This window comes from Acinonyx jubatus, chromosome A3 (assembly GCF_027475565.1).
Source record: "Acinonyx jubatus isolate Ajub_Pintada_27869175 chromosome A3, VMU_Ajub_asm_v1.0, whole genome shotgun sequence".
Classification (NCBI taxonomy): Eukaryota; Metazoa; Chordata; class Mammalia; order Carnivora; family Felidae; genus Acinonyx; species Acinonyx jubatus.
In genome coordinates, this window is record NC_069388.1 from 15,741,385 (window position 1) to 15,762,110 (window position 20,726).

The following is a 20,726-nucleotide window of genomic DNA, read 5'->3' on the forward strand; positions in this document are numbered from 1 at the left end:
AGAGGAGCTCTAGGAGATAGGAACTGATCCACGAGGGCCACAAAAGCATGGCAGTTTCTGCCAGATCCCAGATTCTTAGGGAAAGTGGGGGAGGCTGGGAATCATAAGTTTTGACTCTTGCTCTGGCTCCACCACTTCTAGGATAAAATACAAAACTTTCAGTTAAATTTGAATTTCCAATAAGCAACAATTTCTTTTTAAGTGTAAGTATGTCTTGTACAACATTTGGGATATACTTAGACGAAAAAATTTATTACCTATCAGAACTTCAAATTTAACTGGACACCCTGATTTTTTTGTGTTTGGTTTATTTTTCTCCATCCATCTATGTATTGGTTTCCTGTTGCTGTTACAACAAATTGCTACAAATATAGTGGCTTGAAACGACACAGATTTATTCGATTACAGTTCTGCAGGTCGGAAGTCTAAAATCAAGGTGGTGACAGGGATGCATTCTCTCTGGGGACTTTAGCAGGGAATCCATTTCTTTGCCTCTTTAGCTTCTAGAGGCTACTTGCATTCCATAGCTCATAGCTCATTCCTGAAATCACTTCAACTCCTTACTTTTTGTTGGCACATCTCTACTGACTCTGATCCTCATGCACCCCTCTTTGAAATTTTTAAAAATATTTCTTGTGGTAAGAACACTTAACATGAGATCTATACTTTTAACAATTTTTAAAGTGTACAATACATTATTGTTGAGTACAGATACAATGTGTCCTGCCTCCCTCTTATAAAGACTCCTGTGATTACATTGGGCCCACCCAGATAATCTAGGATTATCTCCCATCTCAAGATCATTAACTTAATCACATCTTCAATGTTCTTTTTGTCACATAGGTAAGATATTAACAGGTTCCAGAGAATAGGACAATAATATCTTTGGGGTGCCATTATCCAGCCTACCACCATCTGGCAATCCTGTTCCCATCTATGTGACTGTAGCCAAGTCACTCAAATTTCCAAAGCCTATGGTTCCTCATGAGCAAAAAGTGTATTAAATAAGATCATAAGAGGAAACACCTTGGCCCTTGCCAGGCATACAGTGTTTTTACAAATGACAGCTCTGGTGGCAAAGGGCGAGGGATGATCCTATCCAAACCATGCTGTCCTAGGGGTGGTGGCTCAGTGGGTTAAGCATTGGACTCTTGATCTTGGCTCAGGTCATGATCTCACAGTTCGTGAGTTCGAGCCCCACAACAAGCTCTGTGCTGACAGCACGGAGCCTGCTTGAGATTGTTTCTCTCCCTCTTTGCCCCTCTCCCACTCAGTCTGTTTCTCTCTCTCTCTCTCTCTCTCTCTCTCTCTCTCTCTTTCTCTCTCTCTCTCTCTCCAATAAATACACTCAAACCATGCTGTCCTAGTCATTGGGATAAACCCCTTCACTCAGATCCCGGACCCATTGGTGGTACCATCCAGGTTGCAATCCCAGATACTGCCAGCAGGAGGAGAAGAATATTGTTCTAGAACCTGGTCTCAAGGGCAGGGGAAGGGTGGGACAAGATTCAGAGATGCCCCAGAAGTCCCTGCCCCATCCTTCAATTGAGGGCCATTACTTTTGGTTCCTCTTGGTATTACATATCATGGAACCAAGTTATCTCAGGATTAGAAGAGTCTCAGATACTTAACAAAAAGAGAGTTTTCATATTTTGAGGGATTATATACACCAGGCACTCTACTAAATAGTTTGCTTGTATGATTTCAATTATGCCTTACTACAACCCTGTGAACAGCAAGCTAGGATTTTCCTCTGTCCAGATGAGGAAACATCTTTCCATTTCCCCTCTACAGAAAGGGAAAGTCACTTGTCTAGGGGCTCAAGATAGTCAATGAAAGAGCTGGTTTGGGGCCCAAGTCTGTATGACAGCACAGCCCCCAACTTTACTTTGCCTAAGAGGTTACTTTGCCTGTTTGTTCTTACAGGCTGGGAAGCAGACTCAGAGAAGAAGAAGAAATTGCCCATGTTTATATGATGAATCCATGGTTGAGCTGAGATTTGAACTTCTGTCTTTGACTTTTCTGCACTGGACACTCAGAAGTAACACACACTGAACAACCCTCCAAAAGATCCATTTGCCCATGGGTAAAATGGGGGGCCGATGGTTCCCATTGTCCAGAGGGTCCTTAGAAGGATTCAGTAGAATGGCATGTGCAGAGTTCTGGTACATTGGATCATGACACGTCTGTTAACTTGTGATGACCACCCCACTCGAGAGCAGAAAGATCACCAGAGGGAGGGCAGCTTGCTCTGCATTTTGGTTTGGAGGGCTGCAAACATCCTGCCCTCCAAGCTTCATCCAGTCTCCGGAGAAAGAAATCTGGGCATTGGGTATGTGCTAAAGGCGGCCAGAAATGCCTGAGCTGTCACTGTTTTCAGAGCATGTGATTCTGAGCTCAGACAATCTCCTAGAACCAGTTTTAGTATTGATTGTAAGCCATAAGCCATCGAGGCTACCAAATGGACTTAGAGACCAATCTGATGATAGTACAATTTCAGCTGCAACAAAGCTAATAATTGCGATTGATTGAAATGCATCAAACACGTTCCAATAAGTTCATATGACATTCAGCCAACACACTAACTGATCGTCTTCTGAGGATGGCATAGAAACAAATTATATTCTTGGAAACTATGTAAATAAAAGAAAAGAATCAAGTATTTGTCCCACCTTTCCAATTTGGAACTGTACCACTGAGTGACCAAATAATAGATTAAGAAAACCATTTTCTTATAAAACTACTACAATTGATGCAGGAAGGCAAAATAATACAATGTTGCTATTTTGCCAGCTGCCATGAATTAATGTATGTAGCTCTTGTACCCAGTAGCCGGTAATATCAAAAAAGAGCAAATTCCAGCCACATATGTGCTTCTTGATAAAAGAAGGACTACCTATAATCACACCAGAGGGATGGAAACTGGGTCTGACTCAGCTGCTAATATACAAGTAATGCAGAGGTCAAAGGGCCATGTTGAACTGTATACTGTGAGGATATGAGAGACAAAATCCAGACTTTGAGGAACTCTATGGGTCAAGCAGCATAACAGATAAATTTCAAGGAAAAGAAAGAGATATAAGGGGAATCTATGGCTTAAAACACATGCTTAGTTTCTTCTAATGGGCAAAACTGAACTATAGTATCTTAGGGATGCACACTCAAATGATTAAGCAAGGAAATAATTACTCTAAAAGTCAGGCTACTAATTACTTTTGTGGGGGGAGGGCTGTGATTGAGATGGGGTACATGGAGGGGCTCCTGGGGTCACTGGCAAAGTTTTATTTCTTGACCTGGGTGTTGGTTATGAGGGCGTTTGCCCCGGAAATAATCACTAAGCTACAAATTTAATTTGTATGATTTTCCGCATCTGTGATTTGTTTCATAACATAAAGTTTTTAAAAGATGAAAACAGAACTACCTACCTCACTCTGTGTGTGTGTGTGTGTGTGTGTGTGTCCGTATACACATGTTTGAATATATGGATATGGCCTGGTACATAGTAGGTACTCAATGAATATGAGTTCTCTTCCCTGTTAATCCTGTCAAACAGCCTTACTGGTGTGATTTCAGCACCATTACCAACATGTCTGACTCATCAAAAGTAGTTAATGCTTATTAAGTGATTATTACATTCCAGGCACTGTTCCCAGTACATCTCATCTAACTGCATCCTCATAACCCTATTATTTTTATTCCCATTTTACAGAGAAGAAATGGAGACTCAGAGAAGTCACCTGTGGTCATGCAGAAGGTGGTGCAGCAGCCTCGTTTTGAACCCAGGAACTCTGCCTCCATAGTCCATGCTCCCCCCCCCCCACTGCTGCCAACCCTGCATATATAACATACTGGTCCAGCGTCCCTGTTTGCCCGAATAACTTCCCCCATCAAGTGCCTGCCAGTGTGTGCCACCCCCTGACACTCATTACCTGAATCTCACAACAACCCTGGCAGGCAAAGGTACTTGTTGGTTTGCATTTGACAGGTGGGAAAATTGGACTCAGGCAAAGGAACTTGCCCAGAGTAAATGGTAGTTGGCTGGGGGGGGGGGGGGGCATAAATTGTGGATGGGGAGGGTTCATACTCTTTGGCCCTTGGGATTCTAAAGAACAAAATGTTCCATACTCTTCAACAGATGCTCATCTGATGGATCTGACCCAGTCTGAGGTCATGGGTTGCCCAACCAGCCGTCCAGAGCCTGACTTGGCTTGAGAAGTGTCCAGACCAGGGCTGGGAGAAGTCAAGGGCTTGGCAAGCACCAGACATGCCTGACCCCAACCACGAGGTCATGCGAAGCTTGTGACCCATAGGCCTGGCATGCCTCAAGGAGACAGAGACTTCTGTTACTCTGTGTGCAAGGCTTTTTGCTCACAAATCTTGGAATCAGGGCCCAGAATAGGGCTGGCCACCTCTCTGAGCTTGAGATAAAGACATGCGTGCAGCTGGCTGTGCAGATTTCCCACAAGAGGTGAGAGCCCAGCTGTGTTTTTCTGGTCACACATTGATTTTTAAATCTGAGTCAGCATGACTGCTTGGAGGTACGGGCAGTCCTATCTGTTCCCAGGGGCCCCAGACCCCAGCTGGGCTGAAGCATTTCCAAAACAGGGCCTGGAATGGTAGGGGACCAGCAAGAGTGGAGACTCCATATCCCCTGCCCCACAAGTACCAGCTTAAGAGTCCACCTGGTCCACCCTCCACTGTATTATTGACGTCCAGCAGTACTGAGTCCTTACCAAATGCCAGGCACTGTGCTATGCACTTTATATATATTCACTCCACCAACCTTGTGGAGATGCTATCACATAGGGGCTCTTATGAGTACCATTGGACAGGTGGGAAAACTGAGGCCAAGAGAGGAAAATCACTTGTCAGCAGTCACTCAGAGATGGAGTTGGAGGTCTGTGACTGTGAGATCCTAGAGAGTCAGTTCTGTCAACACTATACATTTTTTTTATGTTTTTATTTTTGAGAGAGAGAGAGAGAGAGAGAAAGAGAGAGAGAGAGAGAGCATGAGCAGGGGAGGGGCAGAGAAAGGGAGAGAGAATCCACAGGCTCCAGACTCTGAGCCATCAGCACAGAGCCCGATGCAGGGCTCGAACCCACGAACCATGAGATCATGGCCTGAGCCGAAGTCAGAAGCTTAACAGATTGAGCCACCCAGGTGCCCCTAATACGGCAACACTATAAGTTAACTATGTCACTCGGTCCCCATAACAACACTGTGGGTAGCTATTGTCACCTTCATGAAGATAGGAGAAAACAGAGGCCCAGGGAGGTGGATGTAACTTGTACACTGTAGCTCAAATGCTCTGTTGTGACAGCCATCGATAACTTTTCAAGAGTACAGTCCAAAGCCCACAACTGCTAAATTTGGCCATGACCACTTAAAACCCTGATATGTATTATTGCCCCGACATCCACCCATGGTTCTCCTGTGGCAGGGAGAGAGGACAACGACCCTTTGGTGGCCATCTTCTTAGAAGAGTGGAATTGAGTGGTGGGGGCTCTTGAGGGGGGTACAATTTGAAGAGCTTAATATGTGGCCCCTGTGTGGGGACCCAGGGGTCTGATGTGGGCAGGGACATCTAGAGGTTGGGAGAAATGGGCTGCCCAGCTGCACTGGTGAAGGAGCTGGAGAGTGTGGAGGTGCTGAGGTCAGCCCATGCTCCCAGGTTCTCCAAGTATTCCTCATGGACCAGCATGAGCACAGGGTCAGCTTGGGTCCTGTCTCCTAGGGCCTTGTGGAAGCACAGAGAAGTAGTAGCACCAAAAAGCTAGGGTTGGATGTCAGGTTCCTAAGGCTGAGAAAGGAGTTGCTAGGGACCCCTAGGAAGAGAGGTGCATCCATCAAGGTCAAGGGTGAGAAGGGGCTGTAGCATTGGGCCATCCCCATCAGCCCACAACAGCATCCCATGACAGAAAAGGGGCAGCTTAAAATGTCTCTTAGAACCAGAGAGCTCAAAGCCAGCCAAGATGGTGGCAGGTCAAGTGAGACCCATCCTCTCCCCTCACCTTCTCTCCCCAGCCCCCTCACCCCCACCTGTGGGGAAGGGGATGAGAAAGAGAGGAGCCACCTTCCCCGCCTTCCCCCCACTGTGGGTAGGCTGCCAGACCGAAGAAGGGTCAAGCTGGCTGAGGGGAGAAGCTTTAACCCCAAATCAAGCTGGGAGTTTTGATTCATGGCTTTACTGGATATTCTAATTTCTAAATCACTACTGTGTTTGTGACCTAAAGTGATTATAGAATTGTCTGTGTCTTGAGAATGAGCAGAAAAGTAACAGGGGACGAATTGTCACCTAGTGGCAAAGAAAATGTCACTTCACTGAATTAATCTTAAAAGGGACATTGGGAGACAAAAATAAAGGTGTGTTTTGATTATGTCACAGGTCGGGTTTGTTCAACATGCTGCTTACAGCAAGGTGGACAATTCTCCAAAACAAGCCTGGAAGTGAATGTTCCCGAACGCTCTGGAGTTTGGCTCATTAGAAGTGTGTGGGTACCTCTGGGAACCTCTGGAGCCCTTCCTTTATGGGGCCAGCACACCCATCCTCCTAGATGCTTCAGTTGTTGGTTTCTAATGCCTTACTGTGTCTCCTCCTGAGCACTATGACCTCAGAAGTCACCTCACCCAACAGGTTACCCTCCTCACCCACAGAGTGGTTCACAGCCAACGGACAGACGTCCAGACGTACAACAGGCCAGCCCCCTCACAGGACTTTATGTGAGAGCACGACTTTGCTCGGTTCCTTCCTATCCTGCGTTCCTCCTTCTCTTACAGTTTCCCCCATTAATAAATCACATGTACTTGGGGTGTCTGAGTGGCTCAGTCGGTTAAGTGTCCGACTTAGCTCAGGTCATGATCTTGCTGCTTGTGAGCTGTGCCAACAGCTCAGAGCCTAGAGCCTGCTTCAGATTCTGTATCTCCTTCTCTCTCTGCCCCTCCCCTGCTCATGCTCTGTCTCTCTCTCTCAAAAATAAATAAACATTAAAAAAATTAAAAAAAAATAAATCACACACTCAGTCCCTGCCTCAGACTCTGTTTCCAGAGAACCTGGCTAAAGACGGCCCTGAGCCTCAGGAGGTACTTTTGTGACTGGGCCATTTTGCTGGTCAGGTATGCCATTAGCAATTCTTCTAGCCCCCAAAGCAGACTGACCGAGGTTCAAATCCCAGCACAGTCACTTAAGTGCTGTGTGACCTTGGCCAGCGACTGGTTACCACACCTCAGTTTTGTCATATGTAAAGTTAGAAAAAGAAAAAAACAACCACTCACCTTGAGGCTTTATAAGGCTCAGCCATGCACAGCACCAGCATAGTGCCTGGAACCTTCCCTGCTGCTCTGGTTTTTCTCCAGGCTGGGAGCATGGACTCCATACAAAGGAGGCAGCTTTTACCACCCAGTTTGAAGGTGTGTCCTGGGGTAAGGCCCCAGACCATGGGATGGCCGGGGGCCAACTAATAAAATGGCCAGCTTTTAGGAAGCACGGACGATCTGCTAGTCCCTGTGCTGTGTTGCCTATGTGCCAGCTTGACTGCCTTTCAACGCTGTTACAATTCCCTCCATTTTACAGATGAAGAAACTGGGCTCCAGAAAGGCTGAGGGGCCACCAGTGGGGTCTGCAGGTTGAGAAACACTAGGGCATCTGGCTAGAATGGCTAAGATGGAGAAGACTCCCCCTGGCAACTGAGACTCTTTACGCTGCTGGTGGGGACACAGGACAGCACAGCTACTTTGGAGAATGGTTTGCAGCGGCTTCTGAAGAAGTTTAACATACACTTACATGACTCAGCAATGACACTACTTGGCACTTGCCCTCCGGTAACAAGAAGAGCATCTGTCACTCAGAGACGTGCACCTGAATGTTCTTAGCAGCTTTATCTGTAATGGCCCAAAACTGGAGAAAACAGTGTTCTTCCCCGGGGAAATGTGGTAAACGAACTGATATGCATATGATAAGTAAAAAGAGCAATGAAGAGGAACAAACTATGGATGTGTGTAACAACCTGGGTGAATCTCAAAATAATGATGCCCAATGAAGGAAGCCAGATAAAAAGAGTACACGTTGTATGATTCCATTTCTATAAAATTCCAGAAAATTTAAAGTGATCTAGAGTGAAAAGAAAGTACTCCATGGTTACCATGGTGGCATGGGGATGGGAGTGGGGTGTGTGTGGTTAGGAGGAGATGGCTTACACAGGGGCCCCGGAAAACTTTCGGGGTGATGGAGATATTCATCATCTTGATTGTGGTGGTAGGTTCATGGGTATGTACATATGTCAAAATCCATCAAATCATGCAATTTTTCAATGTTTATTTTGAGGGGGAGGGAGGGCAGAAAGAGAGGGAGAGAGAAAGGGAGAGAAAGAACCCAGGGAGAATCCCAAGCAGGCTCTGCACTGTCAGCATGGAGCCCATCGTGGGGCTCGAACCCACGAATCGTGGGATCATGACCTGAGCCAAAATCAAAAGTCAGATGCTTAACCGACTAAGCTGCCTAGGTGGCCCAAATCATGCAGTTTAAATAGGAGTTGTTTATTGTACATCAATGATACCTCAATATTGTGTGTGTGTGTGTGTGTGTGTGTGTGTGTGTGTGTGTTTCAACTAGAGAGTGGCACAATTAGTATGTGAAGCCATGTGTGTCTGATGTGAAACCACTCAAGAGCTGGGAGTTATTAAAAGCCCTCCTTTCTTGGCTGGAGACATAGAGTCAGTCGAAATGATATCACCTCCAGGAAGCCTTCCATCCCTTCCATGGTGATCTAGGGCTTTTCAGAAATTGCCTCTCCCCTGGCCTTGGTCTACACTGCCTTTCTGCCTTCAGGATTTGTCAGTGGCTCCTTTCTCCACTCTGGGACCTTCCCTTGTGTTCTCCCCCGTATTGTCCTTCCCATATGCTGGTGGAGAGCCCAGCACCAGAATCAGACCCACCTGGGTTTGAATCCCAGCTCTGCCGTTTACACCAGCTGTCTGACCTTGGATGGTTCCTTTACTTCTTTGAGCTTCAGATTCCTCATCTGAATAATACTAGAAGCTACCTCCAGATTGCCTCTAGGATCAAATGAAAGATAGTTCGTGTTAAACAATTAGCGTAGGGCCTGGTGTGTAATAAAGCACTCAATAAATGTTAACTATTATTGATCTTTACCTGGGCAGTGGCTGCTGACTAAGTTTCTCAGCCTTTGAATCAAGTACTTACCGCCACAGCTATATTTATTGACATGGAAAGATGCCCAAGGCATACTCTTAAGAGGAAAAAAGGCTACAAACAATCTGTGCCTCACAGGTCATTTTAAGGATTAAAAGGGGGGAAAATGGACATATATCTCCTTCCTTGCATGGTATCTGGCACATAGGAAGCACCCACTGAAAGCACCCACGTGGAAGCGGCCGTGATTGTTGACATGAAAGCTTGTGTAGCCCGTCCAATGCTGCTTTCAAATATGATCATGTGAGTTCCTGGGAACAAGAAGTTTGCAATTGTGCTCGGACAGTGAAATATAGGGCCCTGTGCGTCCCCTTCTGCCTGTCTTCTCACAAACTTCAGGGGACTACTATGGGCAGGGCTAGAGTTGGACTTGGGAGCCTTGGTCTGATGTGAATTTGGGTACTTTCTTCTGCTTTCTGGAGCAAAAGCAAAGCATTGCCCTTCAGAATTGAGACTCCAAACTTGGGTAAAGGGTATTCTTTGCAGTAACTGAGGTGCTATGACAAAATGTAGACACTTGAGGGCACTCCAATCAATCTGCAATAGAGAAAATCACAAAAGAGGGTGATAATAACATGAATGTTGTCACTTTTAACAGTGGCTTCCACTCATTGAGTTCTCAATATGAGCTCCTAAAACGTGCTAAGATATTATCTCATTTTATCCTTTTGAGCACCCCATCAGATACTCTTACTAAAGATTGTTTAAATAGGGTGTACTGCTCTTTAAAATTTTTAAACCTTTTTTTTAAGGAGTCACAATTCACAAAACTTGTAAAATGTACAAATATTAAGTATACAGTTTGGTGAATTGTTACAAGTGTGTATACACAGGTAACCTCCCGTCCAGATCAAGATATACAGCGCTTTTTTTTTTAAAAGCTTTTTTGTTTTAAGTTTATTTATTTATTTTGAAAGAGAGCATGAGCAGGAGAGGGGCAGAGAGAGAAATTGTGGGATCACGACCTGAGCCGAAATCAAGAGCAGGACACTCAACCAACTGAGCCACCCAGGCGCCTTGATACATAACTTTTCTTACAACCTTTCTACTTACTCCGCCCCTGGCAACTGCTATCCTAACTTCTATCACCATTTATTCCTTTTGCTTGCTTTTGAACTTTGTATAAGTGGAATCACACATATATAATATTAGAGTTGCCACGTTTAGCACATAAAAATCCAGAATGCCAATTAAGTTGGAATTTCCCCTGGGAAATATTTATGCTAAAAAAAATTAATTGTTTACCTGGAATGAAAATTCACCTGAATATCTTGTATTTTATCTGGCCACTCTAGTATCTTTCGCAGCTGGCTCCTTTCGACGTACTTGTACGATTCCCTCACGTTGTTGTAGTTACTGGTAATTTACTCTTTTTCATTACTGTGTAGTATTTCCCCTCTACGAATATACCTCCGTGTATTTACTCTTTCTACTGCTGCTGGGGGAGGAAGGGTCACTCTTAGAAAGGCACTATAGGGGCACCTGGGTGACTCAGTCGTTTAAGCATCCAACTCTTGGTTTGGGCTCTCGTCATGATCTCATGGTTCATGAATTTGAGCCCTGCATCGGGCTCCGTGCTGACAGCGTGGAGCCTACTTGGGATTCTCTCTCTCCCTCTCTCTGCCCATCCCCTGCTTGCTCTCTCTCTTTCTCGAAACAAATAAATAAACTTAAAAATTTTTAATAAAATAATAATAATAATAAAGAAAGGCACTATAGAAGTGTTCAGCAGGTGCACTCTGCAGGTGCATCAGAGGCCTCGGGGATTTGAATTCCAGCTCCACCTCTTCTATTCATGAGACCTTAGCCAAGTGACAATCTCCCTGAGCCTCTGCTAGTTTAACTTTAATATGGGTTAATCACAGTACCTCAAAGAGTGTTGTAAGGTTTAACGGGGGTATTACCACTTGGAGATATGAGCCACTTAGAACAGGGCCCAGCACACAGTTGGTGCTCAATAAATGCTACCAGTGTCATTGTACCCATTAGACCCAGGAGAAAACTGAAGTTCAGAGGTGTAGAGGTTTGAGTCTTTACATCTACCCAGTAAGTAACAGAGCCCTTTCGTCACTGATATCGGCTACATTCGAGTCCTTTATTCATTCAACAATTTTTGTTGAGTATCTACTGTGCACCTGGCACTGTTTTAGACCTTGAAGTCACACAGGGAGCAAAACAGCCATAGCCCCTGCCCTTATGAAATGCTCATTCAAGGAGAGCTAACATTGCTGTTTGCCTGCAAGGTGCTTTGCCTGTGCTTATTAGTTAAATGAAATATTGTCTGAGAAGCACCTAACACGGAGCCCCACACGCATTACCGTTCCAGAAACAGCAGCTATTTGCCAGATTGGAGCAGTCTCTGCGGCAACGCTGTGTGATGGCTATCAGCAGTCCCGTTTTACAGATGAGAAAACATGTTTTGGAGATTAAGGCGCTGGCCCAAGGTGACAGTCAGTACTGGTAGAACGGGAATTCAAAGTCATGTCCCCCTGACTCCAAACTCTTTTGAATTTCTCAGTGCTTCTCAGTCTTGAGTTCTGCCTCTGGAGTCTAAATGTTAGACTTTGCGACCCAGCTTTGCGACCCCGGTTGAGTGCCTTGCTGTCCGTGAGGCCTGGTTTCAATGCCTTAGGATTGCCTTAGGGATCTGCAGAAAGCTCTTAGGGCAGACGCAGGCAGAAAATAAACAGCCTCTAGAGGGCGCAGTGTGGATCCGCAGCGAGGAGGGGGCTCTGGAGTGAGTGAGTGAGCTGCTCAGCCCTTAAAACCTTACTTTCAGAAACGAGCTTGCAGACGTGGAAAGCTGCCTACAATATCTTGTTGGGTCTATTTAAAAATCAGACTGTAAAACCGCAAGCAGGTGTAGTGCGCATATGCGGAGCATTTTCTGAGAAGGATCACTTAGCAATTGCGCTGTATCGGTGCCCTTCTAGTAGTTTCCTCAGTTAGTGCTCCTCACAGCCCTGTGTGCCAGGTGCCGCCGCTGGACACTTTTGCGGGTTAGAGAAACTGAGGCAGAGGAGAGTTGACAGCTAGCTTGCGACATGTTGGCTTCAGAGGTTGTGCTCTTGAGCGCTCAGCTCTGCTTCCTCTGCTTCCCTGCCAGGGCTGCTAGGATAGGAAGGGGCTGCTGGGAGTTTTCTGCCTATGACCCCACTCATGACCCCGGCTCCTATCACCCCAGCCTCTAAAAGACTGGGCCCACAGGGCCATAAATTCCTGCTATCGTTAGTCAGTATCTCTATAGCTCAGGCTGTTTGCCAGGAGCCCTACAATTATTTTTATCATTTACTAGTCCTATAATTATTTTTTATCACTTTTTTTCTCCCAGCAGCCCTGAAGGTAGGGCTAGTTGTACTGTCTTTTGGTTTGGAGTTAGGGGAACCCACGTCCTGGAAGGTTTCTGGAGTTGCCCCAAGCTCCAGAGAGGGTCAGTGTTTAAACTCACAGCCCCTCCGTGTCCAGACTGGAACTTTGTGTGAGGCCAGAGGCTGTGGGAGAATTGGGAGGTGGAAACTGGGAACCATTGGGAGCCAGGGAAAGGCCTTAGGCTTGGCTACTGCCAAGCTGGATGGCCTAGGGCAAGTTGCTCAATCTCTCTGTGCTTCAGTTTCTTCATTAGTCAAATGAGGAAATGATAATAGTACCCATCTCATACGTTAGTACATACACATGTTCAATCACTGTGAGGTTTTATTTGACCTTGAGTTGGGACCTGAATTCTAAACCCAGACCCTTGCCTCCTGGATGACTTGGTTAAGTCTCTTACCCTTGCTGAGTCTCAGATTCCTGATCTGTAAAATAGGTATCTTGCCTGCCTTACACCCTGGCCTTCTTGTCTCCAGTCCCATCAGCCCAGCCTTCTCGAAGCCCTCCGACTGCCAACCATTCCCCTTGCTTGGAGCTAAGACCAAGCCTCCCACCCCCAGCTCTGTCGGGTTAAATCTCCATTACCGTCGCAGGCATCCTTCCTTCCCTCCCAGCCTCCCTTCTTTTGGTCACTTAGTCAATAAATATTTATTGAGCACCTACTATGGGCCAGGACTATAGTGGATAGCAGGTAAGACAAGGTAAAGTCCATGTTCTCATGAAGGGGAAATAGACAATAAACTAAAAAGAAATTAAAAACAGAACAAAACAAAACAAACAAAAAAGCCAAGGCAATTAGTACTTCATAAGGGAAAATTCTAGCGGGGAAGATTATTTTCCAGAAAAGCCTCTCCAAGGAGACACTTGGATTTGAACTAACAATTTATTTGAACAGGCACATGGTACAAAATTCAGGCAGTACACAACACCCAGCCAAAGAGGCTCCTATGTTGCCAGTTGTTTGGGGGTGGGCGACATTTGTGGCAACATTTGAATCACGAGAAACAGTAGCCGTTTGAAGATGGGGGAGAAGAGGAATCCAGGCAGAAAGAAGGGCAAGTGCAAAGGCCCTGAGGCAGGATCCGCATGCCTGGAGGGAGGCAGAGAGGAGAGCCAAGGTGATCAGGGCCCACACAGGGCTGGTGGGGAGGAGATGTGTCACTCTGTGCGGCGTGGGTATAATTCTCGAGTTGGGGGTAGGGTAGAGGTGAGGTCTTCTGATTTGTTCTTTATAAAAAAAACACTGTGGGGAATGGACTTAGGGGTCCGAGTGGGGCAGGGAGAGCAGCGAGGTGGCGACTGCAGAGTTGGGGATGGTGAAGACCAGGCCAGGGTGGCCAAGTGGGGTCGTGAGAAGGGGCGGGTTTGGGTGGTTTGGGGGGCAGGACGGAGACCAGCAAGGGTCTCCGGCCCGTGCTCTCACGACTGTTGCCACTGTTGGTAGCTCCGTCTTTGTGATTATTGGATGAACGTTACACCCTGTAACCTGGCACAGAGTGGGCACTTGGACATGTTTGCTGAAGGGATGACGAAAGATGAAAAGGCCCTTTGTAAACGGAGACACGCCCTTGGAGAAATGGCTGCGGTGACTCCTGCGTGCTCCCTCCGTCCTCAAGTGCCGGCACTCCTGGGCCACCCATCCCCGTGGGTGAATCACCCCCGAAGCCATCCTGCCTTGGGGAGCCTGCTTCTGAGAGGCAGCATTTTAGAACCTTAAGCTTCCCATGAAAGCCTGATATGTAAAATGTGTACAAAGTTATTTTTATAACTTCAAACACCTGAGAACTTGGGTAAACCAGACGAACGAAACAGACATGATTCTCAGCACAGATATACAAAGCAATCATTGAGAAAAACAAAGGCGTCTTATTAAACCCCTTAATTTCAAGACAGGGCACACCTGACGATTGCTTTATTTGCGTTTATCGATCAAAGAGCCAGCAGACGCCTCCTGCAGGGAAGCCAGCCTCCCAAATCCAACTATTCCAGCATTTGGTTTCCTTCATATCAAAACGCAATCCTGCTCCATCCAGACAAGTATTTCCAAATGGTAACAATCTGTGTGCGTGTGTGCTTTGAAATTCTTAGGTCGTTTAAAAAATACACGTTTTTGGGGCGCCTGGGTGGCACAGTCGGTTAAGCGTCCGACTTCAGCCAGGTCACGATCTCGCGGTCCGGGAGTTCGAGCCCCGCGTCAGGCTCTGGGCTGATGGCTCAGAGCCTGGAGCCTTTTTCCGATTCTGTGTCTCCCTCTCTCTCTGCCCCTCCCCCGTTCATGCTCTGTCTCTCTCTGTCCCAAAAATAAATAAACGTTAAAAAATACACGTTTTTAAAATACACAAAGCCCACGTTAGCTCAATAATCATCACAAAGAGAGCACCATCCCCACCTTGTCACTGGCGCCCAGATGAAGGACTAGAACCCGGCCAGCCCCCTAGAAGTCCCTCCCGCTTGTGCTTTCAGCTGGTCACTACCCTTGACAAGAGTAACCACAGTCCTGACTCCTAACAGCCTCCATGAATTTGCTCTGTTGTTGAACTTTATAGAAATTGGAATGTACAGGAGCGCCTGGGTGGCTCAGGCGGTTAAGCGTCCGACTTCGGCTCAGGTCATGATCCCGCGGTTCATGAGTTCGAGCCCCGCATCGGGCTCCGTGCTGACAGCTCAGAGCCTGGAGCCTGCTTCGGATTCTTTCTCTTCCTCTCTCCCTGCCCCTCCCCCCCCCAAATAAATACACATTAAACATTTTTTTAATGTGTATTTATTTTTGAGAGAGAGAGAGAGCATGCGAGCAGGAGAGGGACAGAGAGAGAGGGAGACACAGAATCCGAAGCAGGCTCCAGGCTCTGAGCTGTCAGCACGGAGCCCGGCGTGGGCCTCGAACTCACAAGCTGTGAGATCATGACCTGAGCCAAAGTCGGACGCTTAGCCGACTGAGCCACCCAGGTGCCCCAACCTTAGACATTTTTTAATTAAAAAAAAAAAAAAAAAAAAAGGAATTGGAATGTACAGGGGGTGTTCGTTTGTGTCTGAATTATGTTTGTGTGAGATTCATCCATATTTTTTATGGCCAGGGCTCATTCATTCTCATTGCTGTATTCTGTCCCACTGTATGAATATGCCATAATTTCAAATAGTGACTTTTTTTTAACAGCACATGGGGCATAGTGGGCAGGGAACTGGGTTTGACCCATAGATAAGTTTTGTTTCATGCACCTAGTGCTTTTGTTTTGTTTTCACTAAATTTGTTGCTGTGAACGGTGGATGTCCGGCTTCTCTTGGAAGGTCTGCCATTACTGGGCCCTCAGTTTCACATGCCCAGAGTTGAGGGATGGCTGCTCCCAGTCACTGTGTGCATTCCATTCCCATTTTGCCACAGTCCCCACCACCCCCTTTTGCACTACACCCAGGCCCACCTCACTCACCAACATAGCCCAGCTGGTCCTGTAAATATTCGAGTCTTCCACTCCAGCTGTAATTCAGCAGAGGTGACTCGTTATTGTGAGGTCCACACAATAGTGGATCTGGCAGCCCAGGTTAGAATATAAGTTGTCTCCACTGGGTTGAACTTTGGAATTCACATCTGAGTGCTCAAAAAATTTATTGCCATTATCACCATTTCAAAAAAATGTTTTAAATGTATAATTCCATCCTCCTCCTCATCGTTACTACTATTGCCATTATCTCATCTCAAAAGCTCTTTTAAAATATAGTCATATGTGTAATAGAGGTCATGGTTAAATATGGGTGCTCTGGGCCCAGACAACCTGGAATCAAATCATGGCTCTATTATTCAGGAGCTGTGTGACCTCAGGCAATTACAGAACCTCTCTGTGCCACTGGACAAAGAGGGATGCTGATAATATTTCTCTCACTGGGTTCTTATGAAGAGTAGATGAGATAATTCTTACAAGGTCATTAGGAAAGCACCGAGCACATAATAAGTATTCAATATAAGTTACTTATTATTTTAATTTTTTAAGTTTATTTATTTTGAGAGAGAGAGACAGAGAGAGTGAGCAGGGGAGGGGCAGAGAGAGAAGGGGAGAGAATTCCAAGCAGATTCCACACTCTCAGCGTGGAGCCCGATGAAAGGCTCGAGCTCACGAACTGTGACATCATGACCTGAGCTGAAACCAAGAGTTGGACACTCAACCAACTAAGCCACCCAGGTGCCCCTATAGATCTGATTTTGAAAATAGTATTAGGGTCACATGTCGTGGAACCCCTAAAGCATCCCTTATGATACAGTTTCTGCAAAGCACCAATCTTACCTGTATTTTGCCCATCTTATAGATGCCCAGAGGTGTAAAGGAGCCCCCTCTTAGTGGCGCTCCTCCCCAGCCCCCACCTTGAAGCCTCTCCTCCATCACTTCCTCCAGATAGCTGATAGATACTGGGTTTTTTGTGTGTGTGCTCACCAGGCACTAAGTAACACACTGAGTGCTTTCCATTAAGTTTATTCTGGCAGTCACCTTAGGAGGTGGGTTCTACTGTGATACACACTTAAGAGATGAGATACTTTCTTGCCTTCTTGCTTTCTATCCTGCCCACCCACCCATGTCTCCAGGTCTATCATTCATTCATTATTCATTCATTCTGTACATGTTTGCCTAACTGTGGTTTCCTTGGAACTTCTGTTACAGAGAAAACCACCCAGGTTCCCTGGGTCCTGTTTAGTCATTGAGTCTAGTCCCTTGTCTTCTGTAGCCTATTTTAAGACATTGTTGAAGGGTTATTTGATTCAATCAGCAAATGTCTCTTACCGCTGGGGCTATGTGGCGAATGACACAGAGACCCTGCCCTCAAGGACTCGAGTCTGGTGAGGGACCCAGCTGACCAGGTTCTTTCCCCACGGTACAGGAGGTAGCTTGAAGACAAAGCCTGGGTCTCTTCATCTCTTTGCCATTAAGAGCAAGCCAACATCAGGCATGTAAATGAGTAGATCACAGTGTAGGGAGGGCAGCGGGTGTCCAGACCCCCCAGCCATGAACTCTTAGGCTCCAAGCAGGGAGCAGTTGGCATCTCAAAGGTGTAAATCAGGGTTTCTCAACTTCGCGCCATTAATCGGAGCTAAACAATTCTCTGCTGTGGGGGCCGTCCTGTGCACTGTAGGATGTTCAGCACCATCCCTGGTCTCCACCCACTAGATGCCAAGAATGCTACCTCCATACTAGCAATGACAACCAAAAGTGTCTCCAGACATTGCCAACTGTCCCCTTAGGGGCAACGTTATTACAGGTAGAGAAGCACTGGCTTTACTGAAGCAAATTTAATGAAGGACGTATTTACAGAGGCGTGAACAGGCTGAGGGAAACTTTAAGGAATATGGAGGCACCCAGGGACTAGAAACAGTGGGGAGCTGTTATCACCCCAAGGCTTGAAGGAACAAGAGAGGGAACAGTGTTAGCACTCCCAGAGACGGCTGGAACTGTAGAAGCCAGACCAAGACAAGAGTGGGGACCTTGGAGAAATGCAGTCCCTGTTAAGATTAAGGCAAAACAGGGGCGAGATGGGGAGTGTAAACACCCCCATTTCTTTCTCCTCCTGCCCTTTAATCTAATACTGAGTCCTCCCTTTGATGGGATCCAGGGACCCAGTGGGAAGCCAGGAGGCATGGGTGCCTGTTGGGACACAGAGCAGGGCAGATGAGGACATGTGGAGGTGATGCGCAAATGGAAAATAACCATCGCGGGGACATGGCAACAGGCCCCAGACACTGGGCAACTGAATTCAGTCTTGTTACTGGCATAGGAGTTCTCCAGGTGGAGCAAACTGGGAAAGGGTATTTCAGCCAGAGGGAACAGCATGTACAAAGGCATGGAGTTACAAAAGAGCCTGGCTCACTTAATTGTTTATTTAATTATGATTGTTTGTTTGATTGATTGACTCTGATCTACGAGCACCGGATGAAAATAAAACATTCAAAATGGTACAAAAGGGCATAAAATGAAAAGTAGGTCTTCCTCCCCCCCACCCCCTGGCCCCACCTACCCAGCTCACCTCCCCAGAGGCCACCTTTCTCTGAGGTCTCTTATCACCTTCTAGAATTAGTAATGCAAATGCTAGCTGGTAAATGTATATGACGTGTGTCACTTAAATTTCTAACTTGACTTAATTTCACTGATGTTTGTGGAACCCCTACTGTGGGTAAAGAAATGGACGGAGAGTTCTGGTTTTGGAGTCTAAGCTCAACCCTTCACTAAACCTTGTGTGGTTTCCCATTTCCTCCTCCAGGCAAGGAATGAGTCTCCAAGGGTCCGGCCACCAACGTGGGGTTTGCCTACAGTTGTGTTGTTCAACTGTGTTTTATGGATTAAACTGAATTGAAGCTGAACCACTGGCCAGAAACACATTGTAAGACGGGAGCACACGTAAGCCTTGGGTGTGGTTCCAGAGACTACATATTGTTGTTTTGGGGAGACAAATGAGGTTTCAGTCTCCAAAGGCCTGCTCTTGTTTGAGTCAACAGAACAGTCAGGAAGAAGGGAACACTATAGTATGGCCTCGAGGGTGGGCTGGGTTGGGAGCAAGTTAGGGAGTACTTGGCCTGGCTCAGACCGGCCCAGGGAAGACCAGGTCCTTCTTGGCTACCCCTGGCTGGTGTCTGCAGCCCTTGGGGGAGTTTGGAACCAGGAGGAGGAGCTTGGAGGGCCAGCAAGCTACAGATATGGGGAGTCCCACAGCCCACCGGTACACCTGTCAGTGCCTGGAAGCAAATAACCAAATCCAGGAACCAGACGCCCAGCCAGAAGCAGGGAAGCAGGAGCAGCTAGGAGCAAATGAAAACAAAGCTCTTCCTTGCCTCTTTTCTTCAATTCTGATCTCTCTTGTGCTCTCAAGACCCAGTTCTTTCCTGACAATGCCTATATGTTAAGCGCTTAGGGCAAACATACCTACCAGGGACCAAACGCCTACTTCATGCAGGTGCTGACCACACACCAGCTCTCACTCCCCTGGCTGCTCTTCGAGGAAGGTGTTGATGATCCCCTGCTTTGCAAACAGGGGAAACAGGCTCAGAAAGGAGGGATGCAGGGCAGTGTGAGGTCAGGGATTGTAAATGTATAGTGATATCAACAAGCAATTTGTGACAAAGAATTATGAAGTGTTGAGCACAAGATCTGAGAATCAGAGAGTCATCAAGTCCAGGAGTTCCACACTCACAGGTTACCACTATAATCCACACCCCCCGTCCTTTCAACACACTGCAGATAAAACATCTCTCTCTGGCCCTCTCCCATCTGTTTAGGCCTCTTCTTCTCCTCTCACCTGGGGTCTCGGTCCAGCCTTCTCTCTGGTCTCTCCTCTTTCCAAACTTGCACGCAGCAGCTGAGCCACCTTTCCAAACTAAGCACACTGTGCCACTCTTCCCTTTAAAACCCTTCACTAGCTTCCCTTTGCCCTCAGGATAAAGTTCAAACTTCTTGACATGGTTTACTAGGTCCTCTGTCACCCGGCCATAGTCTCTTGCGACTCTGCTCCTCTCCAGCACCCCTCCACCAACTCTATACGACCTCATCTTACCAGATATGCCACTCTCTCTCCCTTTTCCTAACCCCTGGACCTTTGCACTTGCTGTTCCCTCCACTTGGACCACAGCGTGCACCAGTGCCCCCTTCTCTGGTTGGGATTTTCCCTCTCTCTTCCCGTCTCCTCTGGGAAGCCACTTCTGCTCATGCCCCTCTCAAAGAGGCTGAGTTGTGCCTCCTTCTCCACTTCCAGCCCCTCCCCACCCCGGTTCCTGTGCCTACCCACACGGAGGCTCACTATGTATCACATATGCCCATGGGCTTACCTGTGTCCCCATCAGCCACATGAGCTACAGGAAGGCAGAAACAGGGGTCATCTTTTCTCTCCTGAACCTGTAGCTCCTGGGAGTGTGCCTGCAGAGAAGAGTTGCTGAACGAAGATATGTATTGTTAAATAAATCATAATATGTTAGAATCACAGAATCCCAAAATTTGAGAATCACGGATTTGGTGAGGCAAAAACCTGAAATCTCAGAATCACGTAATCATCAATTTAGAGAGCGTTAGAAACATGAACCGAGACTCCCTGAAGCAAGATCGCAAGGCTGGAAGAATCCTTGTACAGGCAACTCGTCCAAGGACTATTAGTGAATTAGGAAAGCCCTACTTGTGCTCTTCT

At 46.7% G+C, this 20,726-nt stretch overlaps 1 protein-coding gene across 7 annotated transcripts in view; it reads right to left on the minus strand.

Annotated features, from left to right (window-relative positions):
* The window catches only part of TTPAL (alpha tocopherol transfer protein like), a 35,351-nt gene extending 15,389 nt beyond the window's left edge, over positions 1-19,962 (minus strand). The window contains exons 1-3 of one of the 7 annotated variants that reach the window (XM_053199911.1): positions 19,848-19,939; positions 16,004-16,161; positions 8,933-9,052 (exon numbers count right to left, since the gene is read on the minus strand). The gene's annotated coding sequence lies outside the window, so the exon portion shown is untranslated. Of the gene's footprint in view, positions 1-8,932; positions 9,053-16,003; positions 16,169-19,847 lie in introns of all 7 variants that reach the window. The other 6 variants (XM_053199915.1, XM_053199912.1, XM_053199916.1 and 3 more) reach the window with 6 other exon arrangements.
* Positions 19,963-20,726: the final 764 nt, after the last annotated feature.